The sequence below is a fragment of the Platalea leucorodia genome, assembly GCF_965183815.1.
Source record: "Platalea leucorodia genome assembly, chromosome: 5".
Lineage (NCBI taxonomy): Eukaryota > Metazoa > Chordata > Aves > Pelecaniformes > Threskiornithidae > Platalea > Platalea leucorodia.
The window spans coordinates 34,199,807-34,217,502 of record NC_138827.1 but is presented as its reverse complement, the minus strand read 5'-3'; the positions used below and the strand labels follow the sequence as shown (position 1 = coordinate 34,217,502).

At 35.8% G+C, this 17,696-nt stretch overlaps 1 protein-coding gene across 7 annotated transcripts in view; it reads left to right on the top strand.

Moving 5' to 3' along the window:
* The window catches only part of ZZZ3 (zinc finger ZZ-type containing 3), a 62,993-nt gene that overhangs the window by 11,689 nt on the left and 33,608 nt on the right, over window positions 1-17,696 (top strand). For all 7 annotated transcript variants that reach the window (XR_014228329.1, XR_014228330.1, XM_082313505.1 and 4 more), the window contains exon 2: window positions 15,221-15,377. The gene's annotated coding sequence lies outside the window, so the exon portion shown is untranslated. The remainder of the gene's footprint in view (window positions 1-15,220; window positions 15,378-17,696) is intronic.

Genomic DNA, 17,696 nt, shown 5'->3' with positions numbered 1-17,696 from the left:
GATGACTCTTGATTTCACCACTGTCTTGAGTCAGAGTTGTAGAAGGATCTCACAAAGCTGAGCGAATGGGTGATAAAACAGAAGCAGAAATTCATTTTCAGAAATGTGAAGTAATGCATGAGAATAAAACAACTTTATGCAAAAAAACCCAACCCTGACTTTAAATCCGCTATTACTGCTCAGGAAAGTGCTCTGATAGATATTTCCGTAAAAACATCAACTCAGTTTTCACTAGCTGTCAAAAAAAGTAAATCAGTGTTGAGTATTATTAGAAAGGGGTCATAAGATAAAACATTACTATTCTATGGTAAAAATCCATAACATACATACAGTATGCTTTGAATATGATTATCCCGCACTGATCTGTCTGCTAGACTTAGTACAGAAAAAAGCAACAAGAATAATCAAAGGTTTGGGATAGTTTCTCTATGCAGAACACTAAGGAGATAAACCAAGTAAAATATCCTTTAATTCTGGGAGTGTACAGCAAAGGTATGTCCTCAGGTCTGCCCTGCGATACATGGCCACTGTATTTCAGTACTTTCTTTGTTTCTAGATACAGTGAAACCAGTTTTTAAAGGTACGGGATTTTTACGTACCTTTTTTTCCTCCTGTTATCGAGAAAGGAATGTGTTTAATTGCTTATTGCCCTAGGAGAGATAATGTATCATTGAGTTATGAGGGCTTTGTATATTCAAGAGCAGCAAAGGCTGCTTAGGGGCTATATTCTTACTGTATTTATTTTTCTTATTTTATGGCTACAGCATTATGCTGTGGGTAATACAGTTGTTCATAGCTGAATAATTTCATGTTTTTATACAGAAATTTCAGATGTTCTCTAAAAGAACTGACAATCAGTTATTTTTTGATAATATTTTAAAAAAGGTTAAGCGATTTTATGGATGGCATGTAAATTACATTTGTCAAGTTAATCCTTACTTAATACTTGATGTCAGCTCTTCAAGGGTACTAAGTAAGGAATAAGCAGAGTACTTGGTTTGACATAGCACTGTTAAATTCCTTAAATAGTTTGAAAAAAATGTGCCTTAGAAAGGGTCAGTAAGGCTTTTTTAGGACATCACTAGCAAACTGTGACTGATTTATTATTAAAAAAAGCTATGTAGAGTCTTCTGCTTGATATCTTTTATCAGTGCATATGACTGTCCAAATGAGTGAACTTTCTAACTTTGTAACTGCTTTTATTGATTATTTTCAAATTCATACTATAAAGATTCCAAACTGTATCTATGGCAAACTCAGAAAGCTACTGGTCAAATTCGTTTTGGTCTTGTAAGAAATAAGCACTTGGAGTAATCAGATCTCTACAACTGAATGTTTCAGAGGGATAAAAATCAGAAAAAAATCCATTTTACATTATATTTGTGTAAGTCAATATGTAAGTCCATAGTAAATAACTTAGCCACTTAGTCTAAGCTTTATCTAATTTCTTCAAATTACAAGATTTTAAATGCATTGTCACTTGATACAGTGTGTGGGTGATCTGATGTGCATTTCAGAGGCAAAGGCCATGCCTGTGGAGAGCAAGAACTTAACTGCAAGTGCAGATTTTGTACTGCTGTCATGGGTTAGCCATTTAGAAAACTGTCTGAACTCTGGCAATCTGCTCATTTTTGCTTAAGATAGGTGTGGAAACTATCTCTGACCCAGCTTCTGGCAGCTCCTTCCTGTTGCCTGAATCTGTGATAAAATATGCTGAAGGTAGACGGTAGCTCTCTTTTCCTTTGTTCTTGTGCTTTGAGAAATTCTCTAGTGGCTGAACCTGGAACTTTAATAGCCCTTTTATGTTTCTTCAGTCCTTTTACCTGCTGTTACAGGGTAATTGTGAGGAATGGTAGGATGAGCATCTCCTTTTTATTTTTGGAAATAGTTATTATGAAGAATTTTAGATACCATAGCCAGACATATTTTTATGTAGAAGGTTAAATGCTCTAATTGTTATTTTATTAAAATGTGGTCACAGTTTGCACTGTATTGGTGAATTAATAACTGATGAAGTATAAAATCAGTGAAATATTACTGTAGTCATGAGTCCTATCGTCTTGAGACAAAGGGTGGAAGTCAGAGCTACTTTAGTTTCAGAAAATTAAAATGAGAAAAGGCAAGATGCTATTTAAAACCTTGAAGTCATATATGTTCTATTAGGGTAGATTAAAACTGCAAACGTATACGTAGGTTACTAGTACTGAGTGTATCCATTTGAAACATCCATGACATTGTAGTTGAAAAGGCGTACTTTGTTTATGCAGTAGCTTTCCGTAATTGATAATACCATGGATCTTTTTTTTTCTCTTTATTCCTGGAAAAATGTATATAGGCAAAGTCATAAAAAGTGAAGCAGAAGGGGGAGCTTTGAGTAAAACACAAAAATTTTATTCTGCCAGTAAAATACAGTTGAAAGCAGTAAGGAGAAAGAGTTAAATTTGAAGTTGCTGTGAGTTGCATTGGATATCTAACCTTGCAGCCTTTCTTTTTTTCCAGGTTACGGGTCTTTATATCCATTTGTAAAAATGAAAAATTAGAATTCTCTTTTACAAACACATCAGCGGGATAGCTTGAATGCTAAAAATTTATGGGAGCTCCAGGGGAGACAGGGAAAATTCATGGAAGAGAAATCCATTGAAGTTTAGTAAATAGATAGAAATCACGTATGACTTAAGAGGAGCCTGAGCTAGAAACAGTTGGAAGCTGGGAAGGTATTGTATACAGCTGCTCTTCTCTAGCCATTTGCCCATGGCTGCTGTTGGAGACACAGTACTGACTGGATAGACCTTTGGTCTGACTCAGTGTGAGGAAAGAGGTTTGAAATTAATAAAGGTTAAAATCATTGGTTTGCTTTTAAAGTTAATGAGGAATAAGATTTGAAAATGGATGGTGAATTAATGTACAAAGGGGATTGAGTGTATATGTGCATAAGCGACAGGTATGTTCATGCGCTTAGGCGGTAATAGGTAAGTCCCTTTTGCTCTGTAAATACAGTGCAACATCTCAATATCTGGAGCATGGGACGTATTTGGAAAGTGTTTGGTAAAGTATTCAGCAAGTGGGAAGAGATAATAGAATCGGAATGAATTTTTCACTTTGTAGGCAGTCTTTCATTTTATGCTTGAACAGTGAGCGTAGTTTTGAAAGTAGATTGTCTCATGTAGGTGCAGGAAATCATAAACTGAGTATTACAAAACAAAACAACCCTGAAGAACAATAATAATCAAAGCAGAATAGCTGGCTATTCCTTATATCACAAAGCTGAGTAAAGAAAGCAAAAGGAAACGCATACAGAGGGTAAACTGTAATTGTATTTTAGCAATGTATTGACAGGGTAATGGAGGGTTTAGCGTAACAATGTAAAATCTCAGAAATGCTTAGAAATGCATTTTAAATTTAAAATATATATATTCAACAAATTAATAAGATACCTGAAGAAAAAACAGCTGATGCGTAGTTGTACTGTGGGAAAAGTTTTACTCTTCTGGCTGAATCTTTCAAGATAATTAATTTGTGAGTTTTAAAGATGAAAAAAAGTGTGAATCAGACTGGTCTGAGTTTTTACTGTGCCAAGGGCTGTAGAAACTGCAAAACTGATGAGCAAGCTTGCATCTAGATGAAAAAAGTGAGTAGAGCAAGCCTAAAGATTATTTATCAGTGGTCACATGAAAAGCAAAGACATATAGTTATGGTCAAAAAAAAAATACTCCTCTTCTGGGTTGTTTACAGAGTGATAATGGCATTTTATGCCAAAGCATTCAAACGAAAAAAACGTTCATGTTGAGAAAGTAAGCAGTAACTAAAAGGCTGAGATTTTAAATGTAAATGCAGGCCAAACAGAACTTTCTTTGTATTTCCAGTTAGTACTGTAAGCATAGGCAAGGCAGAACACAGAAAACCCAGGAAATTAAATGCAGCGTATTGTTTATCAGTGACTGTACTGGCCTGCAAAGACTTTCTGAGCAGAGCAGGAGAAGAAAGCAAGATAGCAATCAAGCAAAACAAAATTACACATGATGCAATCATAGTCCTATTTGAAATATATATATTGGAATAAAAAAGGAAAATAGACTACCATTGTACTGTTAAATCAAGGAAATTCTGGCCAGCTTTCCTATCTGAAAGTAGTTGGATGTAGACAGAAGCAGCTAGGCAAAGTAATATACTAGTTGAACTGGGACCACTCATAAAATAAAGTTTGGTTTTTTTAAATCAAGGCCTCTATTACCAGTAGGTATTCTGTAATAAAAAGGAAAAGTTATGTGATAATGTTCATATTTTTCTGTGCCTGGAGACAGGACAACAATCAAACAGAAAGTAGCTGGTTACTGTTACTTTAAGAGCTTTTAAAAAATGCTGTTGCTAATGCACTTAAAACACCTTCAATACTTGCCAGTTGAAACTTCAGGAATCCAAGTAGACTGAAATATGCATAATGGTCTTTTATTCAGAACACTTAAATACAGACTGAACAAAGAAGGAGAACATCAAACTGTAGAGGGGTATGAAACCTCTCTGCTTAACAAGCTCAGTGTCAGTTGCAAAGCAGAATTTGGAAAGAATCTAAGAATAAATTGTAAGACGCTAGTTGTAAGTGCTGTTATCTGCTGTTCTGTCAGGATGCCCAAGCACTGGGAGAAAATTTCCGTCTGCCTTCAAGTACTCCTGGGGGGGAGACAGGCTCATTCTCTGTGCAGATGATGCTGACATCCTGCTCACAGAACACGAACGTGCTCAACACTGCTTTGAAAGGCTATCCGCAAAGGCAAAGCTATCATGTATGGCTAAATGTAGCTAGCAGTTGTGCTGTGTATTAGACAACACAGCAAAAACAGACAATGAAAATAAATTATATCCTGTATGGAAGGCTGGAACAAAAAGTAGGGATGGGTCTTTTTGCCACAAATCACTATTTTGAATACTGCGACAATGTTGAGGTTCTAGCATAGAGGTATATCAGTGAAATGTTTCAACAGCTGTACTATCTTAGACTGTTTCTGCAGAAAATAGATGTTTCTCTACTTGCTGTGGGCCAGAGACTTGACCTGGTATAACAAAGTCAGATGCGCTATACAATTTTATTAATATCTCAAAGTCAGTCATAACACAGCCACATGAGCATTAAAAAGAGCTATGTCTCTTAAAAATAACTGCCAATCAAAAAGCAACATAAGGCAAGTCATTTAAGGTTGCACTTGATGATCTTAAGGGTTTTTTCCAACTGAAATGATTCTGTGATTCTATGGTAGTAGGCTACTACCATATTTAAATTCAAAGTTAAAGCATAGTTTGTCTTATAAGCTAGTTCATTACTTTCTAGAGTCCCTAGCATGTGAGAACACATCTGTTTGGTTATCTGGTGAGTGGTGCAAAAATTATGCCTGCAGTATCAGCTCATGTGGCAAGGGATGCTGGTAATTCTAGGAGCATGAAGATGCATCTGGTCAGAAGACACAGCAGGGCCACAGCATAGCTGTGACAGGCTTCATTTTTTTTGTTCATAGATGCCAGGGTAGTTCTGGATCCCTCCCTGCCCCCAGTCTGTCCAGAATGTGTTTTTAGCATTTAGAGGCATAATTTAGATCAACCCTTTAGCTTAGGCAAGAAGGTGTCCCTCTATTTGTTTACCATTACCACTGAGTAAGATTTGAACCTCTTGGCCAACTTAGCAACCCCCTTAAAATTTAGCTGGGAGTGAAGATCTCCGAAATATAAAGAGTTTGAAGCTTTCAGGAAAGTTGGAGTCCACTTTTTAAGGAGGATTACAGTCTGAGCCCAGCAGTTACCTGCTATACATGGTTTGCTAGCAGTCTAGTCAGTGCATGTATAGGTTGGAATTGGCCACACCATCCTTGAATGTTGGAGATGGCCAGAGGGAGGAACATGGAAGTTTTTCAAAATGTTGGAGGTGAGGTGGGATGTCTGGCAGAACTGGATTGCATTTAGGACTACAAAGAGCCAGCCCATAGGATAGCAGTTTTCATAGAATCATTTAGGTTGGAAAAGACCTTTAAGATCATGAAGTCCAACCGCAGTCCTAACACTGCCAAGTCTACCACTAAACCATGTCCTCAAGCACCGCATCTACCCGTCTTTTAAATACCTCCAGGGATGGAGACTCAACCACTTCCCTGGGCAGCCTGTTCCAATGCTTGATAGCCCTTTCAGTGAAGAAACATTTCCTAATATCCAACTTAAACCTCCCCTGGCGCAGCTTGAGGCCGTTTCCTCTCGTCCTGTGACTTGTTACTAGGGAGAAGAGACTGACCCCCAGCTCGCTACAACCTCCTTTCAGGTAGTTGTAGAGAGCGATAAGGTCTCCCCTCAGCCTCCTCTTCTCCAGACTAAACAACCCCAGTTCCCTCAGCTGCTCCTCATAAGACTTGTGCTCTAGACCCTTCACCAACTTCACTGCCCTTCTTTGGACACGCTCCAGCACCTCAGTGTCCTTGTTGTAGCGAGGGGCCCAACATGCTTATGTTCTAGATGGAGTCAAAGGTATTATCAGATGGAAAATAAGTGGTTAAAACATTTTTCATGAATGGAGATAACTTGAAAAACATCCTTAATTCTTGCTTGGTTTTTTTTCCCTTTGGGGACAGAGGAGACATTTTAAATTTTGATGAAAAATTGAGAACAAAATAATTTTAATTCTGATGCAACACTCAAAATATTTTACAGGAAGCATTGCATGCCTCATGCTTCCATTTTCCAAATTCTCTGGTTTGGTACTCGCCTTAGTACCCACGCAACAGCACTTCTAACCACAATCCATGCAGAATACCTGGTGTGTACGTAGTATTGCTCTATCTTGTACATCAGTGTTTGTCATTATGATAGCCTTCTGAGGCTTACATAGCTGATGCTGTAATATTGCATATAAAGAAGTATATTAATTGATGTATTTCAAATGCATGCCCTTGATCAAAAATCATCTGGGTAAAAATATGTTCTATACAGTATTTCATACAATATGCACGTTACAGTGTACTTCATAGGGTAGCGTGTTTGCAGTCACTGTTCCAAAAGTAAATCAAACAGAGTAGATATTTCCCGTGTAGTATTCTACAAAAATGAACAGACTGGTTTATCTTGGAGCTTTTAAAAAAGTAAAGGGACACTGTTTTTCTTCATCACCTTCCTTTTCATCTGTAAGCTGTTAGCAGGGTTATTAAGTACTTCATGACCCCTTACAGTTGCACCGTACCTGTAGGAAAAGAGAAGTGTCTTTTTATGCTTGATATTTTCTGCATATTGTAATAATAACTTCACTAGGACATAAAGCGTATTTTTCCTATTTATTGGTATAAAACTATCTTCTAGCTGTGGTTAAGAGATAAAATACTTTTGGAGTCTATTCTGCTAGAATAACATTTTGATAAATGGTTACTGTAATCAAGTTACTGTAATTAATTTTATAATGAGCTTTTCAAGAACCTGTGTAATTTAATGTATCTCAAAGATGTTAGTCACGTGTTTTGGTAATCCTGCACAGGAGATGCTCTTTGGATAACAGCAAAGCCATTTAGCAGCTGAATGGTTTCGCATGAATGGGTTCACACGAAAAGCATATTATAATTTAGAGTCGGGCTTTCACTTAGGATTATATAGTGGAGTGGGTAGGTGGGGTGAGAAGGGTATAGAGTGATGGCCAATAAGCGAGGTTAAGCATGATTTTTTGAAGTGGGATATTAAAGTTATTTGCGTAGTCGTTTTTTTGTTCTCTTGATAAGTTCATTGTATCAGACAACAGTTACTTTATTGACTGATTAATAAGTTTGGTAAGGGTGTTTAGTTAAGGCTGCTGTCTTTATTCATGTTAAATGCGATTTGTATTAAATGGTGTCACAGTAATTGAACCTTTTCTGCATCTTTCTGGTAAGATGAAGCACTACTAGGTGGTGCATTGAAGTGTGGAATGTAGTTTATTGTTCCTAAGGCTTTGGTACGACCTTAGAAAGTTCACATCTTCACCTTTGGTTCTGGCCATATGATCCCACTCTTGTGCTGCAGCACATTGTCCCACAGGGAAAATTGATCCATCTGGACCCATCTGAAAAGGAAAAAAGAAAAGGTGATATTTTAATCTCAGACCTATTTGTAGATTCATTTCGTAGTATAGTTCCACAAATATTTGTGTTGACAGAGTTGTCACCAGTATTTCTGATAGATAATTGGGATGGGTGCTGTGGCGATATGTATAGATTAGTTGTGACTAGGTAAGATCCCAGATTCTGTCAGGTCTGCCTGTCTGCTTCTTCCAGTTATTCCCAGTTCCAGTTTCACACTTTCACAGTTGTGATCTTTCTGTCTTCTAGCAGTTCTTCAGGATTTCCAGTCTGTCTGTTTCTCCAGTCAGCATCCACTCATTTTGCTAGTGTGCTCTCCTTACCTATCCATTCATGTTTAGCACTCCCTTAGCCTGCCTTCATCACAGCTCCCCCAGGATTTTTGTTCTCAGGCAAATGCTTCTCTATGCCAAATTCCAGTTTCATACTTCAAAACATGGAGGTAGAAAAACTTCTTGAAGAAAAAGTCAGATGTGTCTTAAGCAGTAAGAGCGTTTAAAAAAAAATTGTATTTGTGCAGAGAAATGAGTAATTATTTTGACTGAGAATGGAGGGGAGAGGCAGCAGGGTGGGAATATCAGTCTGAGGCAGATGCTTCAATGTATGATTTCAGCGCAAACTAATTTGGCCAAGATATAACAAACTGACAGCAGTTTAGGGTTTGTCTGTAAGGAGAAGAAATTTGATAGAGTGTTTGCTTTTCTAGAGTTCTGCTGTGCAGTTACACTTGTGTAATTCATATTTAGTTTTATATGAAGTAACTTTGCAACCTTATCTTGGAATGTTTGGCTGGAAAAGGTAAGCCTCTATCGTACCCATCCCCCCAGTGAATTTCTTCATGTAGGTAGCCCAGGAGAGTGAGAAATATCAGTGCAGTCAGCTGTTTTGATAACCTGCTGCTGACTGGAAGGGATACAAAGGAACAGATGTGCATTGCTAGTCATTGTCATATAACTTGCTGGTTTGACCTTTTTCTTTATTTTGTGGTTGTAGGGAAAGAGGGGTCAATGTAAGGCAGTGATGGAGAGGAGGAGGTTAAGCTTTTGTTTATTTTCACACATCCTACATACTCGCTTACTCTTCCATTACTTTTTTTTTCCCCCGCAGAAAGAACTAGAAACTATTTTTTCCGTAAGAAGATTCTTTCTAAAGATTTTTTTTATGTGAGAATCGGTTTGTCTGACCTGGTGAACCCATCTATTTTAAGGAAGAAAATGAGCATATTGAACTATCCATTCCGGTTCTTTGGCAGTTTTTGTTTTTTGGTAAAGCATGTCCCTGCTAGTTTTGAGTGGTACAACTTTTAAAAAATGTTGATAATTTTTTCCTACTATTCTAAATTTTTCTTTTTTCTTTATTTTCTTTATTTCATCTTGCTATCCTTATATATGATAAAGCAAATATAAGTAGTCCCGTTCTGACAAACTGTATTTTGACCATATGTAATACAATCTTACTGTATCAGAGATGGCTGAAATCTCAGTAATTCCAGACCATGGAGCCTCGTAACGTTTATTTATTTTTACTTTTGTTGCATTTAAGCTTTCATTATACCTTTAAGCTGCTTATTGTTATATATTATTTCAAGTAAGATCTTTGTAATGTCTTTTGCTGGGAGTTGTTTTTATAATTTGAAAGTATTGCTTATTTTGATGTAATGTAAAATCAGAAAAATATAGTGCCTTCTCCAGAAAACTAATTTCTTGCTAGTGTAGTTATGCTAAGCTCAGTATGTGTGGGAAGAGCTGCTGGCATACTCTAGATGTGATAGACTGGTGAATATAATTTGTTAAATGGAATTCATCCCTAATTTAGTAATACCACTTTACTAGGAAGTGACATGCTTTATATGTGGAGATAAACCAAAGTCCTGATACTCTGATGTCTGTGCAGGTTCTCTTCTGTTCAAAGATGCTAATTTTTTGTCTTGGGCAAATATTTCTGTAAAGGATTAGATTCTGTTTACATAAATAGCTTCTGGAGTCTTCATTTTATACAATAAACTTTCCATTTAAAAAAATGTACTGTTTTAAAGAACATACTACTGCTCTGCAGAGAATTTAAGAATTGCTGTTTTATACCACAGAGATACACCAATTTTATTCATAGATGACTTAAACTAGTAAATATTCTTTTGTTTTGAGATACACACTTAAGCAGTACTATGCATGCTTAAAATGTAGAAAATCTAATAGTTTTTCTCCTATGTCACTGAAATAGCGTGGTCTGGAGTGTATAGCTGATAAGAAGAAAGATAATGGTGATTAAGAAAAGATAAGATAAATGGTGATAAGAAAGATCAGGATGTCTCCAGGCAATAAGAACACAAAACCTTATTCAGGATACCTTTGGTGTAATTCTCTGTGGAAAAAAGAAAACTAGAAGATGTAATTTCACCCCCCACCCTGCCAAGGGCCATAGCATGAAGCATATACAGGGTTCTGCTAACATAAAGATTGTGTGCGTGGATGCTTAGAGTATGCATGCAGTAATTGGTTAAAAATTTATGATGTGCTCATACCAGAAGGTAATGACAAACAAGAGATTCATGGTAAATGTTATGCTTTTTCTTTGTTAAACCACTTTAATGTAGAAGACTGAATTACAGATAGAGTGTCAGGTCAAACTCAGGTTTTATCAACTCTTACAGATCCTTGGGAGAAGTGGAATTTAGAAAGAGTCTTGAGAAAAATCAATTTTGGCCATTGGTTTCATAGCTGCACTGAGATAGACCAGTAGCAAGTTAGTTCCTCGTGGACTGTTGTTTCCTAAAATGTAAGTAGTGGCCAGTGGCTCAGAGTGGTTTCTGAGAGATTGTGAAAGAAACATTTCTAGGTTCAGAAATATGGCAGGCTTTTCTATATTCTTATGTAAAAGTCACAGTTATTTTAACAGGGTTATATTAAGTGCATTGTAATAGCAGTCTAGAAAATCATTAGGTCAATGGAAGCAGGATATAATAATTAAAGAAATAGTTTGGGATGAGATATAAGAATAATTGAGTGTACGTTGTCTCAAACTAGCTAAATTATGTACAGTCTTATACTTTCAAATCACACCATATTATTGTCATTGATATAGTTTTGTTTCGATTTATTTTCTTGCCCAGAAAATGTTCTGCTTTTTGGTATTAGAAAGATGTGTGTAAACGTGATGTTTCTTCTGAAGTGTTACAATTTGAAAAAGATAATGTAAAATCTGACACAGATTTTTAAATGAACAAAATACAATTTTTTAAAAAAAGGAATATATGTTAAGGACTCCCAAGTTCTGATGACAGAAGTAGGTACGATCAAAGAGTCTTATTGACTGAAATAAAACATTCTGCAATATTCCTTGCAGCCAGAGGCAGGCAAGGTCCCACAGATCTAGAGCAGAAAGAAAATGAAACAGGAGAGGGCAATTATATGTGTGTCACATTTGCTCTTGTAAATGGTAACTACACCAATAACAGACATTGGTTTTGAAATGATTTTGGGATTTACTGCAGTATGGGACTAGAGAGTGCTACTGCTATCAGGTATCTGCAGTTGCAATATCTGAACACCGGAAAAACTTTTGATCTTTATCACCATGCAGTATTATTGTATTATTGAGCATGAATGGAAACAGATTATTAGATGAGACTCAGAAGAACAGGAAGAGAACAGATTATTTCTCTTCATATAAGATGATGATTTGTTATACTCTAGATGAGATGAACAAACTTTTCTAGGGTTGAATTGTTGTGGAAAGCTGTAGCTATTGTCCATTTCCATAAAATAGTGACATCAAATAACTATTGGAGACTTTTTCCTGTTGCAAGAGTCTCTTCTCCCCTCCCCCCCCAAATACACGATTTTTTTGTTTGTTTGTTTAATGTTGTATGTAATGTTAATATATCCATCATAAGTACCGTATATATAAAAAGCACCACCACACAATTACAGTAGAGGCTTTCATTGCTTTGCTGCTTTCAGGTCCTGTATGCTGATACACCCCGTATGTTCATATCTTGACCTTTTTTCTTTACTATTTCTTTTCCAGCTTACGGCCACATTGAATATACTTTTAACTATGTACGTGTTTCTTAATTCTTGGGGTTCCTTTAAACAATCGACTTGTTTCCCAGATCCAGTACTGTCTTAACCTAGTGAAGAAATTGGTTATTCTGCATATTTAGGAAGGAGTTTCTTCATTCTGCTGTCTTTAACTGTTGGTTTCCATCTCTATGTAAATTTGTTTCCTCTGTTGCTGGAGGTTTTCACACACACAGTTCAACATTCACTAGCTTTGCTAAATAGGCTTCTGCTTAAGTTAAATAAAAATTCTAGCATAATTATATGACTGTGGTGTCTATCAGTAGAGTCCGCCTAAAGCTATGTAACACTTTAAGGGTTCTCAAATGCTAAAATGCATACCCTGAAACTCCATCCTGTGCTATCATCAAATTCTTGATTGTGCGTAAGGTGTTATTGACAATTTCTGTAAGCAGTTGAACTTCAGTCTCACTCTGTAGAAGTTCCATACTGATTAATGTATGACCATTCCCTATAAGGTTTCAGCATCAGCACTCGCTTGCTGTCTTCTTACACAGGTCCTTCCCCGCAAGAGACAAATTCAAGAGTCCCTTTCTTACTTCAAAGCTTTGTCTCTGTCCGCATTACATTCTACTTTCACCTGTAACTGCCTCATTTTTAGTGGGCTTTGCAAACCAGACCATGGTTGTTTCTTAGCTGATTCTTTCTCTTTAAATATTCTCTTTCTTAAATTTTGATGTGGTTCCCTGAAAAATGGCTTAGACCTAAAAGCGTATTTAGTTTCCCTTGCACTCCTTATTCCAACTCATAAATACCTTCTAAAATGAGTGGTATGCAAAACATTAAATTACTCTTCCATTGAATTTCTCTGCCGTGGAAGATGTGGTTGTGCTAGGTGAAAAAAGTAATTCTGATTGCTTATGAAATGTAAAGAAGTAATAGTTTCTTTTCAAGATAATTTTTCCAAGGAAACTTCTGGGAGAAGTTATTTTATTGTTCACTTAGTAAGCTCTTGTGAATGTTTTTTTTTTTTCTAGTTTTTAAGCAGTAATTAAGGTGCAGTCATTTCAGTGTATCCTGATTAAAGTTTTCGAATTCCCTCCCCCCCACCCCTGACCCCCGCCCCAGAAACCGCTACTTAAAAAAGAATCCTGACTAGGTAAAACTTTTTTCCGCACCTTGGCTTCTCCTCTTACAATATTTAGACATTCTTTTTGGTGTTTCTAAAATGCTCTTGCTCTCCCCAAAGGTGACTAGGCACAGCAGGGGTTGTGTCTTTCCTGCTGTGAGTAAAATAGGGTTGTTTTAGGGGAAAGAAAATTGGTGGAGATAAAATGTACAAATCTGAGGAAAGACTGACATTACTATTTCAGCCATTCCTGAAACAACTTATAGGAATTTTCTTTACTTATGGACTGGTAAAATAATTTTAAAAATTGAGATTAGACCTCCTCCTGTTTGACTTAGTGTTATATTTTTTTCAGGCTTTTTTCCGTATTTTGTGTTTTACCAAAGTTACTGAGCTATGGGATTTTTGTTGGGGTATATTGTTTGGTTTTTGCAAAAATCTGTCAAAATCTCTCTTTACTTTTGGTATCTACATGTGTATCTTTCCTGTCAGTTAAAGAGATCTATAGGAAAGGCAACAATATAGGTTTAAGTAACTGAGAGTGTACCAGAATATTAAAAACAGAAGAAACTTGATGGTGAGGGGACAGGGGGACATAGGCTGAAGTCCCTTGATATTGGAGCTCTTTATGGAGTTCATATCTCACCGTTTCTGGTTCCATTCCTGGTGCAGCTAAGTAGCAACTGTTCCTTTCTGCTCATTCCTTTCAGTCATTTATCTCTTGCATTTTCAAGTGTTTTTCCTTGCCTTCTTGTTTTTCCATTCTTCATTTGTCTTTTCTTATGACCGTTCTCTGCTGTTTGTTAAATTAAGAAATTCCACTGAATAATTGAAATCTAATATGATTTAGTTATCCATATAATAGAATTTATGATAACTTCATGTCACATCATTGTAGAAATATCTTTCATTATTGAATTTCACTGTAACTAGACATAATTAATCTCTTATTTGGCTCAGTTTATATTTTGAGTTGTCAACTTAATGGGGAATTCGTTTTTTGCTCTCATGAGTATGAAATCATAAATAGGTTGAAAGGAAAGAAGACAATTTCCAAAGGCTTTGGACATATATAGTCTAAATATAATAACTGTGTAGAAAGAAAAACGTGGAGGAACCTGTCGGCTTGTGTTTCACATCATGAAGTTTCTGAATTGTCAATATGAAAATAAGTTCACTTTTATGAAGTCAAGAGAATATGGAGAAAGGTTCAGTAATCACTGTTCTATAGTGATTTATGGTGCCTCCATAGTACTGGATGTTTTTAAATTAAATGCAGTTCCTGGTATGATTTTTCAAGTAATAGCTGTTGGGCATTGGCACTGATGCCCAAACTCTGGAGACAACTGAAAGCATTGTGTGGCTTTTGGATCCTTAGATTTATTTCTGTCTTTCAGTATCAAAATTGGTTCGATTCCACTATAAACAAGGTAGTATACATTGTTTTGCTTGGGTGAAGAACAGGTTTAATGTGAACTCTGGAAAGCATTTCACTACTGTTGTGCAGATGAAGGTTATTCAGGGATTTGGAGCCCATATAAGTTTTGAGTTCTGCTCAGTTGATTAAAATTAAATAGCAGAAATAATTGTTTTTCACTGTGTATCTAATTATAAAATATATTTATGACAACGCATTTCATAATTCATTAGTTGTAGTAATATCTTTCACTACTTGTTTTCTTGTGTCTCTTCAAATATCTTCTGAGGTTTGAATACCCTAACACACGACTCTGTTGTGAATTCATTTGCTTGCAAATCTTTAGTGTGATACAGTGAATCACTTAAAATAACCAAGAAAGATATTTTACATTTGAAATCTAAATTAGCATTTCACATTCTTAATTACTTTATAGCATACTCTTCCTTATGTAGGACACTTGTAAAATTGATAATTGCTTCTTAAAAAAGCTGTTGCTCTTTATATGTCCTGTTGCATTCTTCTTAATTTTTAATGAAATAATTTAAATGTTTTATTGATGCCTTTGTCTTTTTCTCAACAGTTTTCAAAATCTTGTTAATCTGATGGCATAAACTAGTAAAAAGGCATTTGTATTACATCATGGATATCAGCGATGGTGATTGATATTATTCCAGTGGCGCAGTATGAGTCTGCTGTATGAAATGTCAGAAGTTTATATTTCTTCTAGTTTTGCAATGGTAAGTTTTTTACATTTTGTACTAAGTCAATAATAACTTTTTAACTTGTTATGTAAGGTGTATTTCTTTAGAAAGTAACATACCAGCAAATCAGTAAAGATTTCTGTCTTTTGTATTATTTCTAATGTCTGTCGAGTTCAGCAGTAATTACTCACCAAAGTGTACATTGGAATTTGGTTTAATTTATTTTATTGGTATCCATTTGAAATGTCAGTTACTCATCCTTAATGTGTGCTCGCCTTAATTAGAACAACCTAGGTGTGGTGGAATATCTAAATGACGCTGTTTTTCATGTTTGGGTTCAACCCGAAAGATATGCAGGCAAGTTTATCCATGTGGAAAATAGATATAAACAACCATTATAGGCAACACATAGTTACATGGTTTTTTTTCCTCTCTTCAACTCAACTACTGATGTTGTGCCCATTTGCTGTTTGTCGTGTTACTTATGTTTCCTCTTAAGACAGAGTTCATTGGACATCTCACACTTTGTCATGTGTCGTTACTTTCAAATGGACAGAATGGAAGTTAGTACGATAGCAGTTCTTTACCTGTATCTCCAGGAATACAAACAGTGCACCTTTCCGGGCATTCGTGTAAGGCAGTGGGAATAGCTAACAAGCAGGGGGGTTGGAACTACAACACAGTTGTTAAAGGAGCAGCAGCTGCCTGAGCACATTTGAAACTTCCACTTTGTAATTGCGTTTTCTTCATTACACAAAATGAATGCTGTCTTATGCAGTTGTATCTAGAGCTATACTAAGCAATATTTTTAGGATACATTACTTTCATTAAGAAATACTACTTGCATTATGAATACTTAAATAGACTATAGTAATTACTGTTAATTGTGAAACAGAACTGTATTGCTTAAGAGGTATACTGGTCTTGTCCTGTTCTCTCTTTTCTGATCTAGGACCATCTGACACCTAAATAGTAGATTTGTGAGGATTTATGCTCTTTTTTTTTTTTTCCTTTCTCCTTTGCTGAAGATGAAAAACATCTATTGAAACAATTTTCCTCCATTTGTCATTTTCAGTCTTTCTAAATAACATGTAAAAGGTTTGATTCTGTATTTAAAATTTTAAGTCTTCACATCATATGTCAATTGAACAGGTTTGTATAATCTGGAATTTGGGTAGATGGAAAAGGGAAGGTATGCCATTATGTACAAATGTGAATCTATTCATTATCATGGATATTATGACAAGTTTGTGGTGATATGCAGTTTGACACATCGAATTTTTAAAGATGAAATGAATAGAAGGGTAAGACTGAACTGATTTCTATTAAAAGTGTTATTTTGAGATTGGGCAAGTCGAGTACTGCATTTCACCCTGAAAACTGAAATACAGACACTCTCAAACTGGATGTTTTAAACTTAGATTTGAGTCTGAATTTACTTAAAGCCAATGTAGGTGATGGTTCATCTCACCAGCTGTGTGAAAAGTTTAAAAATGGAGAAGGCTTGGGAAACAGCCTTCTAGTACCTCAGAGATTACTGAGAAGATAGAGCCAGGCTTTTTGTTGATGCAAATGATGCAAAAATAGGGGAGGTCCCACCTGGGTCTAAGAAAAAATATTTTCACTATAAGAACAATTAAACACTGGAACAGGTTGCCCAGAGAAGTTCCAGAATATCTGTATTTTCAACACCCAGCTGCACACTGTCCTGTGTAACTAAATCTGAATTTAGTCTTGATGTTCATTTGAGCAGGAAGTTGGACTAGATTGTCTCCCAAAGTCCTTTCCAACTTGAATGATTTTATGATTCTGATTCAGGCATTTTGGTTTACTTCATTTTTACTATTAATGACTGTAACTATTTTATACTGATGCGATTTTTTTTTTTAATCCCCTGTTAAATTAGAATTGCAATTATGTTTTGTTATTTATGAGTGATTTGTTTTTGTTTTAACCAACAGGTGAGCAAGCAAATACAATTGTAATGGTTTCCTTCTTAGTATGTGAAACCATGTAACTGGAAACTGTGGGATATTAAGAATCTGATTTGATACTTCTCATTTGACCAGACAAACTTTAATAATGCCAATACATTGTATCATATATACAATACATAAAAATAGTGTATTTTAGTAACTGGAGCCTAACTGGAACATTCCAGCCTTACGTAAGGCATAAATATGGACAGCATTGACACACAAGTACTAAAGCCAGTACAACCACAAATACCAAGTCAGCTACTTTGTAGCTTATGTGGAAAACTTTATTAATGCCCTAAGGAAATACCACAGAACGAAGTAGTATTAATACATTGCATAGGCATATTCAGCTTTACATTAGGTGCATTTGTGACAA